The sequence below is a fragment of the Colias eurytheme genome, chromosome 17, assembly GCF_061535395.1.
Source record: "Colias eurytheme isolate Ceu_HAF_F1 chromosome 17, ilColEury1 Martin Lab GWU primary, whole genome shotgun sequence".
Taxonomy (NCBI): Eukaryota; Metazoa; Arthropoda; class Insecta; order Lepidoptera; family Pieridae; genus Colias; species Colias eurytheme.
Window position 1 is genome coordinate 6,539,832 of NC_142996.1, and position 16,410 is coordinate 6,556,241.

The following is a 16,410-nucleotide window of genomic DNA, read 5'->3' on the forward strand; positions in this document are numbered from 1 at the left end:
CAAAAAGTTGTGTACCTCAAAATGCCATCACAGTGGCAGTTGTTCTAATAAATAAACCTGTTACTTGCTACATATTGTATAATTATTGTTTTCAATTTTATGTTTTATTGTACTTCTTTACATTTCGTTTATTAAGAGTAATTGCTAATTTATGCCAAATAATGAGTCTGATTGCTTAAACTTTAGTTTATTTTATGATTCATAATAATAAGTCATTTCTATAAAACAAAGGTACGTTGTGAAATTTTTGTTTTAAATTTAATTATATTTTATGTTATATTTTTAATATGACTTTCCTTAAGGTTTAAATGCAAATCTAGTGGATTTTTAAGGTAGAAGTCCTTGGTAATTAATCCAAATGGTAATTAATGAGCCTGATTGTTTAAGTGGTTTAATATGTATTTAGTTTATTTTAAGTTAAATGACAATAACAATAAAAAAATAGTAATTAAATATGTTTGTATTACTCTGCCCAAAAGGTGATGGGCAATATGTATAATGTCCGGTCAATTTGATTATTTGAATAATTATTATCAAATTGCACTCTCATATTGGGCATTTTTCATAATGACCGTGCATTATGTATACTGCCCAATTTATCACTTGGTCCATAACATATATATATCATCACGCATATATTAGCTTACTAAAAATGTAATTGTACAGAAATTTAAATATGAATCCTCGCTGCCAATGCGTTGTAACCACAGAAGACTTAAAAATACAAACATATCGCAACATGTGAAGCCCTCATGTTCTATTTGTAAAGTTTATTTATAAATAACTAGCGGTCCGCCCCGGCTTCGCCCGTGGTACATGAAATTACGTTTTCTCTACATAAGAACCATCCTCGTACTTCAAGGAATATAATAAAAAAAGAATTATCGAAATCGGTTCAGCCGTTCTCGAGTTATGCGCTTACCAACACATTTTGCGATTCATTTTTATTTATAAGAGATAATAACTATAAACTGTAAACAATTCCCTCGATAGCCTTCAAAGAGTTGACATAGAAAATGTGAACATAAAGCAAACAGTTTTAAAAGATTGAAAGGAGACTGAAACAAAGTGCAGTGTGATATAAAACTAAACACAGGGCAGAAATAAGATTACACTTCCAGTAAAAGTGCATTTACATAATAATAGAGCTTGAATTATTCATATTGCTTCAGTCAAAAGACTGATGATTTGTTAACTTTCATGTGTTATAGTACAAGGAAAACATGCCTCAATATATGCATATGGTTAGACCCAAAAACCCTTTAGAAATGGAAGGTCGTGGAATATTCTCATTTGAAAAGCTTTGTGATATTTTTGGTGTTTTGTTTATTAGAAGTTGCCTATATACCGGTATTATGTATAGGAAAATTCAATAAACCCGACAAAAATAGTGTTTGGTCGATAAAATATCTTGCTTTTTCACATTCAGATTTTTAATTGAAAATCACTGAAACTCTACATTGTAATTCATAGATACATGTAGTCGATATTGACGACGCGGTTGGCGCAGTGGTAAAGTAACTGCCTACTGAGCCGACGGTCCCGGGTTCGATCCCCGGTCAGGGCAAATATTTGTGTGATGAACTCAATTATTTGTTCTTGGGTCTGGGTGTTATTATCTATATATGTATTTATAATATTATATTTATCGTCGCCTAGTACCCACAACACAAGCCTTAATTGAGCTTACTGTGGGACTAGGTCGATTTGTGTAATAATGTCCTATAATATTTATTTATTTATTTATTTTATTTATTTATTTAACATTCCATTTTGTAACCAATCCGAACATCAAATTTTGTAAGCATGTAGGTATATTGTCTGTGCAATATTATTACCATACTTTGGATTTATAAAAGTGAGGTACATATAGGAAAACATGCGTTGTAGAGCGTAATTTATGCGTTTATGTTTAATTGTTTATCTCATCAATTTTAAACTAATTACTTTTATCCTACATAACAATAAAACCTCGTGCAAATGAAATTCATAATTCTTTATTAACGATAAACATAGTATAATAGCCCAGTCATATTAGGGGTTTCACCTCGGAATGAAAGATAATAAGCTGGAAATTGGTAAAAACCTTTGTTTTGGTACCCTAAATATTGTCTCAAAAGTCACAAATGCTATCGTGTCCGCGTCTTAAGATATTGAAGGTCAAAGGTCACAAAAAACGATTTTTCGCGAATATCTCGGTTCCTATTGCTTAAATGATATTTTCACCTATTATGAAAGTTGGAGAGTATAAAATTCTCTACAACTTTTGTCTAAACTTTTTTTTTATACGATCAACCGTTTTTGAAGTAGAGCGCGAAGAGTGCGCAGCGTACAGTCATATATGTATGAGCTAATGCAGGGTCAAGCGTGAGTTACGGTTATCAGTACGTTGTATAAAGTCAATTATTGACAAAAAAATTATAATTATTAAGCAATTATTCAATTATAGTATATTATTAATTCTGGATTATCTATTTTAGTTATATTTTAAAATAAAACGACATTATATATGTTTCCTTTAAAACGTGTAAATTTTTAAATACTTATATAACTGGAAATACTTGTCCCTTTTTTTTTTTTTTTTTTTTTTTTTTTTTTTTTTTTTTTTTCAAGTGGGGAAATCTTGCCTAAGATACCCACGGCTCCCGGGGAAGGAGCCGTGGGTTATGTCGGATTCCTACCGACCAAAACCCCACCGTGTACCAACGCGCTGCTTTAGACGGGATGCGGGTACACATTCGCAATCTTCCGCATGTCCCGCCCAGCAGTTGCCCGTTTCCAGGCCCTCCGCCACTTGCCCGTTTCCAGGCCCTCCACCAAATGCCCACCCCGGGGCGGCGCAAGCTGTACACGAGCTCACGCCACCCGCTCGCCGATGATGGATTGTTCCCCGTTCCATCATCGGCTTTCCCCAATCCCTCGACCCCAGCACCGACCGGCCGAAGGGCGCGCGCCGAAAGGCCCTCTGAAACGTGATTCACGCGTCGAAGGACCCTCCGGCGCACTTTTATAGAGGTTTCCCTCGCAGCCCCCACCTCACACCAGAGGTGGCGGCCCTCGGTCCGGCCCCACGGACCGGATTACGAGTTGGCAGACGGCTGTCGCAGGACAGCCGCCGCCCTACTCCCACCTACAGGAGTCACCGCGTGTCACAAAAGTGACGCGTCGGGATCCCGCCCCCTGTTTTGTTGGTAGTTAGACTACCAACAAAAAACAACGCGCGCGGCCTCTGGCCGCCATCCACCGCCGCAAAGCGCAGCCCCCTGCCAGTCGGTCGGAACGAGACCCATACGAGCCCCGATCGACCTTCCAACCCCATTTTGCCCAGCCAAATTGCCAGGCCGCGACCACTAGCCGCCATACCTCGCCGTACCACAACGGCACCTGAGCCAATCCTGGCCCCCCGGAGGATCCTAGCCAGCTAGCCAGCCATCCAGCCAGCCAGCCAGCCAGCCGGACAACCAGCCGGTGACAGCAAGCCAGCCAGCCGCCGCGGCTCAAAGCAGCCAGCCAGCCAACCGGTGGGACAGCCGGTTTCAGCCAGCCTGCCAGCCGGCCCCCTAGCCAGCCAGCGAGGCAGCCGGTGTGACCAGCCGGTTCCAGCCAGCCCGGCCAGCCGGCCTTCAAGCCAGCCAGCCAGCTATATGGATCCCTGGCCGTCGAACCAATCGTGTCGTCAGACGACAGACCGGCCTTTCAGCCCCTCCGCGTCCAATTAGCTTCACTCAGAGTACACAAGTGCACTCCAAGCTACTGAGCCCCCCCGGCCACGACAAGGCTTGGAACTGATGGGGGGGAAATACTTGTCCCTACCCTATGATCATTTCTATTTATAGCCGATTTAAAAAAAGAAAAAAAAGTGTTACTAGAGCATTGGAGAAAATTACCAATTTGGATAAACTGGTGGAAGTATTTCAACAAGAAAACTGCCCCGTACAAACTTTATTTTAAAATGGAGTGCGCATCTTTTTGGCATTATATAATGCTCCAGAATCTGAGGACAACCTTGATTATTTCCGCTACACGCAATTCATCAAATTAACAAAACTAAATAAACCTGTACAATTGTCAACACTTCCACCAACAAGTGTAGCAGCCCGTCAACATATCAATCTCATAATATTATAAATGCGAAAGTAACTCTGTCTGTCTGTCTGTTACTCAATCACGCCTAAACTACTGAACCAATTTACATGAAATTTGGTATGGAGATATTTTGATACCCGAGAAAGGACATAGGCTACTTTTTATTGCGAAATATGTACCACGGGCGAAGCCGGGGCGGCCCGCTAGTGAAAAATAAAGATATAGGTATCTAAAATATATTTCCTTACTGTCTTTTTATTTTAAAATATAACTAAAATAGATAATCCAGAATTAATAATATACTATAGTTGAATAATTAAATATAATAATTAAGAATAAGTACAGAAATAATGGGCATTGCTTAATAATTATAATTTTTTTAATTATAACCGTAACTCACGCTTGACCCTGCATTAGCTCATATATGACTGTACGCTGCGCACTCTTCGCGCTCTACCGCAAAAACGGTTGATCGTATAAAAAAAAAGTTTAGACAAAAGTTGTAGAGAATTTTATACTCTCCAACTTTCATAATAGGTGAAAATATCATTTAAGCAATAGGAACCGAGATATTCGCGAAAAATCGTTTTTTGTGACCTTTGACCTTCAATATCTTAAGACGCGGACACGATAGCATTTGTGACTTTTGAGACAATATTTAGGGTAACAAAACAAAGGTTTTTACCAATTTCCAGCTTATTATCTTTCATTCCGAGGTTGACCCCTTTTTTTACCTAATTTCACTGGGCTATAAAGATGTTACATTTTTTTTAGTTACAGTAAGTACAGCATGTTTAGTCGTTATTCAAAAACAGCATGCAAATTTTCACTTATTACAGAGAACATTTGGCAATTATCTTTGTAAAAACCTAATACGAAGAAAACACGGGTATCCCATAGATATCGTCTAACTACAAGTATATACACTCTATGTTGCGTTTACAAAGGACTAATGTACCATGAGAGTGCACATAACGTTTAGCAAATTGAATTCCAGTCGCCATTAGAGTCATTTGAATGCTACTCCACACCGTAATCAAGTTAAGTGGAATGATTGGAAATTTTCGGATGATAAGGTGCTTTAAATTGATTGATGTATTATGTTACGGGTAAACAAAGGTGCGTGAAATTAATTACCGATTGAACATGAATATGCGAAAACAATTACCGTTAAGAATACATTTTTATGCGTTAAAATTTGAGAGATATTCCGTCACAAAATTTACGTGTTTATGGTTTTAACGATTTAAGTAGTACAATTACAGAAAAATCATAAACACTGAAAATGAGGGCAGACAATCATTCATCTTCGACTAAATAAGCTGACATTTAGTATCGTACTTAGAAATAAATAAAACTTCGCAAATACAAAAAATATTCAAAAGTATATCCTTACTTCAAAATTACCGTAAACATACCTACTCAATATTAATTACATAGTGAGATATTGCTATTCGATTTTTGTTTTTAAACATATATAGATTTGTGCCTAATAGTTCACGTCCTATATATTCTTAACTAGAAATCAATTGCAGCCAATGTGCGCAATAGACTGCATTTGACAAGCTCGTAATGATTAATAGAAACAACTGCTGTTGCGTTTCCGACTGTTATTAATTCTCAATTATCCAATAAATTATAGCCAGCTATCCAGTATATCTCTCCCATTAAAATAGCACATCACTTTAAAATAACCATATACACATAGTTATTTAATAAGTTTGAAGGTGTACTTAAAAACTCATGCTTCAGGTTTTTCACACCCACTTTTCGCAAATATACTTAGAATACCTTATACAGACAAACCACACAAAATAAGCTGCTCGTTATAGATACGAACTTATTAAATGGTAGTGTTAATCTCCTTTGAAATGACGCCATTCAGCATCACCCCATTATCAATCACAAAAGAGGAACCCGTTATACTTCTTGCTTTGTCGCTAGCTAAATACAGAACCAAATCCGCTATCTCACTCGCTTCTGATATTTTACCTAAAGCCGCAGCTTTTGTGAGCATTTCGTATGTTGAAGTCCTTTCTTTTTCATTTTGAAAACTATTCTCGAAGTATTCCGTTTTAACAGGGCCAGGGTTAACAGTATTGACACGAACACCTTTTCCGCCTAATTCCATAGCAATGCTTCGCATAAAATGGTCCAGGGCTGCTTTTGATGAGCAGTAGGTGAAATTATATGGAAACAATGTCTGGTATGCCCCTATACTAGATATATTTACCACGTTTCCTCGACTTTCAATGAGGTGGGGAAGTGATAGATGTGTAAGAAATACAGACGCGCGCAAATTAATAGCCATCGTTTGATCAAACACGTTCATGGCATTTTCTGAGAGAATACTCGCAAACGATACTGTGCCAGCGTTGTTTACAAGTATATTTAGTTTTCCATAATGCTTTATCACTTCATCTATTGCCCTTCTAGTATCTGAATCATTGGTTAAATCAGCCACAACAATTAAAGGGTCTCTCCCATATTTGCGACATTTATCAAAAACGTTTTTCAGCTTGCCTTCGTTCCTTCCAATAATTGCAACATCAGCTCCTTCCTCCGCGAATTTGATAGCAATTGCGGCCCCAATGCCAGAACTTGCACCAGTCACTAAAACAGTTTTATTATTGAATGACATATTTATTCGCTCAATTCACAACACATGGACTTGTGTGCACTTCTAAATGACAATGGCATCGAATTTTATTGTTAATTTATTTTGAAGCAATTAACACAAAGTGATAAGATTAAAATAATTTAACACGTAGGTGTACGATGTTCAAATTTCGCAATTAAAATATTGTAGAACATTTTAAGTAAAAGTTGATCTTATTGCAGGTGTATTAGATTTGAATTTTAATTTGATTTAAAAATAATAATTCACAATCTAGAATCTAGATTGTAGCAATTCACTAGAAATGATTAGGTAATATTTTTAAAAGATAAATCAAATCCGAGACACGAGGAACTATCAAGGATAAGGGTCTTGTGAAGGAATTTTGTATGTAGTCTCTATCTAAGAGTTATATATCTTATATTGTATTATCAGTTAAGTATTAGTGAATCTTTGCTGGCCTTAATATTGTGAACCCGAAAGACATTTTAAAACAAATTCATAATGGGAATATAAATAACTTAGAAACTCCATCATGGATTTGAAGTTAGCTTTTGTTTAACGATCAAAATTGCAAACAAACTTTAAACTTAATAACTTCGGCCTTGTGAAACAAATTTCTATAATAATAATTAGTTAAGAGGTACATTCAGGGCTTCTGGTTCTGTTTTACATAATAATAATCTCAACCATAACTGAGACGTTAATTTGCTGGTCACAAGAAATAATTCTGGAGCACGAGTTCGAGTTGTGATGTTAAAGGTTTTCTGAATTATGATTTTGAATACTTTATCACATCATGTTGTGAACGTAGTTTACTTTTAAGACAGTAAAAGAGAATATTACAAGAGTCGTTGAATCCATTGAAAATATCAAATACAAATTATTTTTAAGGATATTTCAATCCAATCTTGTTATTGATCAAATGATGACTTTCGTAATTCACCTAATTAATCAATTAGTTTTATAGGTATCTATGAGGATATATTTTTTTTATAGGTTAGTATTAAGATATTTATTGATGTGGCCGGAGCCCAAGACCGAACGCGATGGCGGCGCACTGTGGACGCCCTCTGCCCCACATAGGACCTTAAGTCAAGTAAGTCAAGATATTTATTCTTGTGTAGTTAACAATAATTTCACCCAGTGCAAGCAAGCGGAGATGCACAAGGACTCCTATTATAAATAACTACGTGAAATCGGAACTCCTTGAAATAAAAGGAAACACAAAGTACATCGTAGTTCCTTGTAACATCAGTCGCATAGTTTAGTAATTACTTGAATAATTATTGGCATTTAATATTGCATTATATGCATTTTTTATAATTAGGAAATGAAATGTAATTGTATTTCGTGTAATATTTAATATCAAATATCTGCTATTAAATTAAAAAAAAAAACGATATTCCGTTTCAACTGCATTCCAATTTCCAGTTTCTGGAATTTCTGATACCTACAGTATAAAATATTTTTGAGTTCTTTAAATTAATTTTTGTCTTTTTTCAGGATCACACAGAAAATGAACAATATAGGTAATTACTTATAATACTTACACATAATACACACCAACGAGCTCTACATAATTATGTACATTTAAAGATCTTAGTTAAAATATTATTATCGCTACTCAGACGAATATATTTTCATCGTAGAATAAACTGCATTAAATGCGTTTTTTAAGTAATTTCTGGATAAAAATGAGGCAATAAAATACGTTTAAAATATGTCGCAGATATCTACGTAAGTAGAACACATTGATAAAAAGACAATAACGCCATGAATCATGATCATGATGCAGGATACATCCATTGCACTGAAAATATTTTAAAGCCAGCCGACTATTTGAAATATTAATCCACGGGGATTAAATCGCGGGTAAATTAAACTAGTATTAAATCTTCTCTATCTCTACTCTACAAATATAAAATTCTCGTGTCACAATCTTATTTACCATACGTCTCCGAAACGGCTGGACCGATTCTCATAAAATTTTGTGCCTATTGGGTAGATCTGAGAATCGGCAAACATCTATTTTTCATATATCCCTCAGTGATAAGAGTAAGGCAGAACACATTTGCGGGGACAGCTAGTAAATATATAGACCTATAGTAGACCTATAGTAACCACAGATTCCATTCCACTGTTCATTTCGAGTTGAACAATTGCAAAGTTCAAAATTACTGTTTGCGATGCTTTTCTGCGTGATATGTTTGCTTTATATGCAATGTTGCCAAAGACTTCATAAACTAGCTCATGCATACAACTTTGCTTGTGTTATTAAATTTTACGGATACAAAATATACAAGAACATATTTTATAAGCGTAATAGAGTTTCACATAGCGTATGAAACGCTTAATATATGAATATAGAGTTTTTTTAGATGATTTGGGAAAATAGAAACAAAGAAGGCAAGTACTTATTATTTGTTTGAAAGGTTCATTGATATGATCAAAAAACTCGACAGTAAAGTTCCAGTTGCTTTTTCATGAAATCACCATAGGTATTATATTTTAAATTAAATTAATCTAATTACTGAATTACGAAAATAAATAAAGACATGGGCTACGGAGTAGATGCATTTCACACCTGTTTCCAATCATCGATTTTTCTTTATGGGCGATCAATCTTCTATGTCATGCCAAACTCAGTAATATTTTTGACTCTACCGTGGTTTAAACTTTAAACCATAGTTTATAGTATAAACACTTAAACACTTATATACGTTTAAAACCTCAGTTTCCCGTTCATGCGTTTATTAGGTATACACTACATAACAGAAGTTCAACCCTGAACTTTACTATAACTGTATAAGCCACTACATTTAAATTAAATTGAATAATTTATTTGGTGAAGTCCTGCCTTTTACATTTAAATTAAAAGAGTGGAAACTTATCAAACGGCAATATGGCTTCAAACTCGTTTCTTTTTATTTCACAAGTTAAATTGCGACTTGATTGCATGAAGCAAAAAATACAATGTAGGTACCAACAGTGAGCGGAGAAAAAGTTTGACTTATATTACATACCAGTATTTTAAATGTAAAACTTTGCATATTCACAGGTTAGGTATCATAGGTAGCAGGTGTATTTATTACTCTCGGCTTGTTATCGGATAATTTGGTACAAACAATTTTTTAAACAGAAAGGCTGTCAGGCAAAATTGATTGTACTTAAATAGTCTGACTATAAACCTATTATTTTGAAAACGTAGATACTACTTTATACTATTTTTAATATCTAAATAGATTTCGCAGTGATCTTTTTCACGTCACGTTATCAACTCTCATTGCAAGTTTTTTCTGAAAGAATTTCAATTGTTTTTATTTCTCAGATAAGAATAGAGATAATGACGAAGACAAAAGAGAAAAATCTTATAGTCTGTATATTCAAATTCAAAGAATCACAAATTTTTTTTTATGCATATTAAATATTTTTCCTGTAGGTTTGAAAGATAATAGTAAAATACTACTAGGATAGTATTATATTATTATCTGTTGTATAGCTAATTATGCATTTTCTTCATTCAAAAAGGGATTAAGTATTAATAATCCATTTGTGCAACGATGTACAACTTTGAATACAAAAACATTATATTTTCCTTCGTTTAAATAAATTGCGACCTTTTTATTGTTTAAGTCGAAGATAGTACCAAAGTAAACGGGAAACGCTCCAAAACTCGAAAGGTTTGATGAAGGTCTCGTAAAGAATAGAAACTTTAGGGCACGTAGCTTTGTTATTTTCACATTGAAACTTGGAAATTTGACAGTAAAGTGAAGGGAATATTGTAATGATGTAAATCGTACTTACTTACTATTTTACCATAACTAATCCTTAAAAATATAAGCTTCAAATTTACGTAGTAGCACAGAAGTAGTAGTATCTAACTATTTAAAAATATTGTTAATTTTTTTTATTTTATATTAAAAAACCACATTAAAACGCTGTCGATTACCTATGTTGATTTTAAGCATCAATATGTATATGTAAAATCTAAATAAACCACAAGACAAGTCCTTTCATATATAGATAGAGCTTTTAGGAGGAATAACTGAATGTCCATGAGCGAACCGTGTATAGAAAGCTAGTCTAATATAATTTTTTGAATAAGAAAACTTAGAATATATGGGTTCCGGGTTTAGAAGAAGACTTATACTAATCAAGATGAAAGTTATCTTATTCATTTTCTATTTGGGTACATCTGACCCGCATCGTCTTTGACTCGTAGGGCGATAGAATCTTTTCACAATAAAGTGAAAATCTATTTTGCTTTGCATACAAAATCTTCTCATCCGAATATAATTTACTTGGTAATTAGCGGTATTATTCTTACATAGAAATGGGTTTTTGTTGGCAATGTATCTAATTAAGATACTTAACATTAAACTAGACTTAAAATGCACTGCTGAAAACGACATCAAAAGCCTTTTACAGTAAAACAGACAGAGACACTACAGCATAGTAAATGGCTTTAAAATTATTATAACGATGTTCCTACTACGTAGTACTGATAACCCACAAAATTACAGTTATACTATGAGTAGCAAGTCACAATAATCCCGTAGTAGCTTATAATCCGGATTAGTATAGGACACTTTTTATCCCACTTCCGCGTAAGATAAAATAGGTGGAGGATAATATACTTCATTGCGCAAAAGCAGGTAATTTTATATTATCTACTAGCTGCGCCCCGCGGCTTCACCTATTGGTCTTAGCGTGATGATATATCTATCTATAGCCTATAGCCTTCCTGGATAAATGCAGGACTATCTAACACTAAAAGAAATTTTCAAATCGGACAAGTAATTCCTGAGATAAGTGCGTTCAAACAAACAAACAAACTCTAATATTAGTATTGATTTGCCTTTTAAGGAAATGCCAGCGTCATTGCCCAAAAGCACATCATCTTATATGTATTTTGGTTTACTTGCGTATACATTTCAGGATCACAGGCATTTTCGTCTCTGTGGGCTTTATTTTAGACGCAACTTTAATGTTCGTTGAGCCGTTATTATTCGGTTGTCGGCTGAGTTGATTCTCAGTCCGTTTATAAAACATTGTTCATGCAGGCGAGCTTTAATTCTGTAATAGGGGTCCTTGTATAAAAATAGCCGGTGGATTAATTATGTTTATAAACTCGATTTTCAGGTAAAGGTCACGTATTTACATTATAATGGTGTCATTTTAGTTAAAATATTGGTAAATATAAAAAAATAATTTGGAAAATCCAAAAGTGCACGCCTCATAATTTTTTTTAATAAATATTTATTAATTATTATTTTTGTTTATTTAATAACAATTAAACCACATCGAATCAGACCCTGAAAAATGAAAGGGTTCTATTCCTGAGCATACTCAAGCGTAAGAAAAAAAAAAGACTCGATTAGTAAAGTATTTCGGTCGCTATCGTGTTAACAAGAAAAAGGATCCGCACATACAGACACACGGACGTCCAAGACAGAACTTTTTTAAACTGTTTTTTAACTAGTTTAAATAACAAAAATGACATCAAAAATATCATGAACGTTAAAAATAGTGTTTTTTCTTAATATGTGTGTGTATGTATTATCTTACAAGTGCAATGTATGATACATAAAGACATTTTAAGTTTGAAAAATCAGATGTTTTGCGCGAAGTGACAGTAGTACCCACCTCAACGCTTCGCTTATGAGGCGTGCAATAAATAAATACTGTAAGTGCAGGTACAACATATAAAGATGATTGAAAATTATTGAATGATAAACGTGTTTTCAAGTAACTTAGGTAAATCTAATATTAGTTATAAAATTACCTTGATTACCACAGTACCTTAAGATATTTAATAGAACTTATGTATAATTTTATTTATAGGATATATTTGAGTTAGAGTTTATAATTATAAATATAAAAGATTTATTGTGATACGAGATCACAACTATATGACGTGATTTATTTGCTCCAGCTAGGTCAATGTTAAACCTTGACCACAGACCTTTCTAAGTCTCTTTTCAAGGATAGAAATATTGTCCATGGTGCATAAAAATTCATGATGGAAAATCTTCCCTTCATTATGGTAAGGGATAATAAGGTATTATTAAAATGAATAAGGTAGAGCAACTTTAAAAAAAAATCACAAATACACGTACATTATATGATGGTAGAAAGTTACAAGTCAATAACTGCGTTAAAAACAACCGACTTCAAACTTGCACTTGCAACATTTACAAATACAGACAAAAATGCTCATAAAATAAAAACTACGGAGCCTATCCGAATAAAATTTTTATGGGACCAATTCGACACCATCCCGCATCGAACAAAAAAAGAATCACGTAAATCGGTTCAGAAACCACGGAGTAATCGGTGTACATACATAAAAAAAAACATACCGGCCGAATTGATAACCTCCTCCTTTTTTTTGAAGTCGGTTAAAAAATGCGACGATTTCATGAAATATTATTGATACATTCTATTAGGAGTAGAATATTCTAGAAGAAAATAATGAACAAATATTTTAATTCCATTATAATTCTTGTCATGAAAAATAACAGAAACAGATTGTATTTACAACGGTTGCACTTATTTAACCTTTCTTTAAATCGTTTATCTTTGGCATGAAAATCAATGGAAAATGGATTTCAAACACTGTCAATTTTGTAGCCAGATTATTATTATAGATAATATTAAACCCAGTGACCCGCCCCTTACACACCACCTTTCTATAACAGTTGTCCCTTCGTTGCGTCTTGGGTATGTAAACATAGGAAACTTTATGTAACATACAAACTTCTGCCGCCCTTTCCATAAACTTAGGGGTTATATATCCGAAAATCATTCATTCCTTTTTACAAATATTATATAGATAACCTCGGTATATTGTGCTTTTCAGTCAGAAGTATTAAGTTCTGCGTCAGTTCGTCAGTTTTTATTCAAAACTGAATTTATAAAATTCTGTTATAGTTTTTGATAACAACTATACAGATAAGTTTTGTTCAGCAATAGAAAAAGTCATTTTAGATACATAAAGTAAAAAATTAAGGACCCTAACGTTAATTGTTGAAAATGGTAAAGGTAGAGTTTGTATCCATCATGTTCTAAATTCTATTCTTACCCTAATAAAAAGCAGTTAAATGAAAATCCATTTCAAACACAATGATAATCTTTCATACGTTATACAGTTCCATTGAAAACGTATGAAAACGCAGTTACCTTTTGTTCGGTGACAAAGAAGCTAAATTGTTTCGTAATTACGAAGCAATTACAGACAAGTAGCTACGCTACGCGATAAAAGAACATCGTATAAATTGTCATTTTTCCTTACTTTAATTCTAAAGGAATTGGCTATGAAGCGAATTTAATTAAATTAAAACATTTGTCCGTTTCCGTTTATTACATCTGTTGTTAATTCCTTACAATGTTTATTTAATAGATTAAAAATGCTTATGAAATGGGCTTTGAAGCTATGCCGGATACATTACAATTACAATGTTTTTGTTTGGATAAGTTCTATAAAAATGTATGAGCCACGGATATGCGACTTTGTAATTAATCCATACTAATACTTTTATCCTGGAAATCCTACGGGAACGGGTTTTTCCTTGAAAACGCGGGCGAAGCCGCGGGCGGAAAGCTAGTTACCTATATAAATAATAGCCCACTTGTAATAACCATTATACGTTAATATAAATTCTTAAGTAAACCTAATAAATAATACTTAACACATGGTTATAAAATATAAGGATAATATAAAGTAATGGATGATTTCATCTTTGTTTCTAAGACAACCTCGAGCGTTTAATTTCAATTTCCCCTATAGGGTACTTTATGGAAGTAGGTACGAAGGATTTATATCTATATTATTACAGGATATACGTATTTATACCTACCAACGTATCTATTACTTCTAACTTCAAATAATAGTGTTAGTAACAAATTCAAATAACTCTATTTTCCTTGTTTTATGACTGTTTTGCGGTTTATCTTTCAATTTTTTCATTCTTAAACATTAGGTAAGTAGAATAGATGAATAATAATTTGTTAGCCATAGATTAATTTGGCCTTGACTCATTAATTAATAATAATCAATGCTTCGGAGGACTAATAGCCTACTGACTTGTATTACGGCCGGAGTGTTTTTATTTTTTTTTTGTTTTGGTTTCGCCTACACCATTATTTTATTTACATACTTCTAGTTTTAACAATATTTTATTTGGTAATTAAATTAAGTTTAATCAAGATGGAGCAATATGAACCCAAAAATAATAATTATCCTCGCTCTTATAATATTATGTATTGTGAAGAAATACTATAAATTCCTATTTAATTACTATGTATGTTATTGTTTTTTTTTTTCCAATTAGAGTGACTTGTTACCTGCTTAATATGCTATTAGCTAGTACTGTATCATGTTTATGATATGGTCCCGAAAAATGTACCAAAACAGTAGGTTAATTACTCTATGAGACTGTCCTTGTAAGTAATTTGTAACAAAGCGCCGTATTAAATGACATCACGATTCATAACGGTACTCTTGTTAAGGGCACTCGGTATAGGATAAGTGAGATGACAATTTTTACATAATTAGCCCAAAGGTGATCTAGGCCAACGCATTTAAGTAACTTAATTATATATCCCTATGACATTTTATTTTTGTTTTTATTGACATTTTCAAAATAATAAAAAAATGTAAAGTACAATGTATGACTAAGTATGTATACATTAATTAACCCTTAATTACTCGCGTCCATATAGTTACACTTACGCTCGCGTGGGGTATATTTAACCCCAATTTTAAAGGCACAATAAAACATATTTTTAATGACATACTTTTATTTTTATTATAAAAATTAGAAAGAGACAACATTGTTCTAAATTATAATACTATCTTTAATCAATATAAATATAATAAACTTTTAAAGACGAAACTTTAAATTTAGGAACTTTTTATTCAATAATTTTTCACATATCATAGTAGAATGGTCGTGACAAACTTGCTGGTGGCATTTGGCACACATAAATCTTATTTTTTTATCCTTTGACCTTGGACAGATATGGCACCTTTTATAAGTTGTCGATGGACCACCTCTGGAAGTGGGGCTAGGATCCTGAACTTGAGCATTTTTTAGCCGTTTTTGTATGGCCCTAGGCAGTGTGGTAAATATAACCATAGGCCATCTTTTTGTTCGTCTGCCGACGTTATAGTTTGCATACATTTGGTTGAGTTGTGGTCACTCTGGATCACGTCCTCGTCTACCTCATCTTCATCGGAACTATCTATGATGCTTTCTTCGTCGTCTTCCAAACGTTCAACAATCTGGTAGTCAGAAAGACGCTTACTTGCCATTTTAGGCGTTCTAACCTAAAACAAATAGACATAAAACAAAGATAAGTAAAAAAACGAACCATTTAGTATATGTACTGCACATTATAAAATAAAAATACACACACTCACTCGTCCAAAAAAGTTGCACGAATACTCGCGTGGGGCAATATATACCCCAGACGCGATCTCCTGACACAACCACACGACATGGAGCGGCGCTCGCGAGTGATTCACGGCAGGGGAAGGTATTTAGGCAGCTACTCAGAAAGGCACGCAGGTAGCTTTAAAAATGGCGGAGAAACGACACTTCAAATACGCCGTGGGGTTAGATATACCCCACGCGAGTAATTAAGGGTTAAGTCTTAAAATATTAGTTTTAAGATGAAGCAACTTCAAAGCGATATATTTA

General features: G+C 33.8%; 2 protein-coding genes and 1 long non-coding RNA gene across 4 annotated transcripts in view; 1 reads left to right on the forward strand and 2 right to left on the reverse strand.

Annotated features, from left to right (window-relative positions):
• LOC149901268 (glutathione S-transferase 2-like) overlaps positions 1 to 16,410 on the forward strand; it is a 279,112-nt gene that overhangs the window by 249,429 nt on the left and 13,273 nt on the right. The gene's annotated exons all lie outside the window — the stretch shown is intronic.
• The window catches only part of LOC149901273 (putative G protein-coupled receptor CG31760), a 47,827-nt gene that overhangs the window by 30,136 nt on the left and 1,281 nt on the right, over positions 1 to 16,410 (reverse strand). The gene's annotated exons all lie outside the window — the stretch shown is intronic.
• Positions 15,645 to 16,257, reverse strand: LOC149901274 (uncharacterized). The gene is made up of 2 exons (XR_016457664.1): positions 16,131 to 16,257; positions 15,645 to 16,037 (listed from the first exon to the last, which is right to left on the reverse strand). It is a non-coding gene; the product is annotated as an uncharacterized LOC149901274 (long non-coding RNA).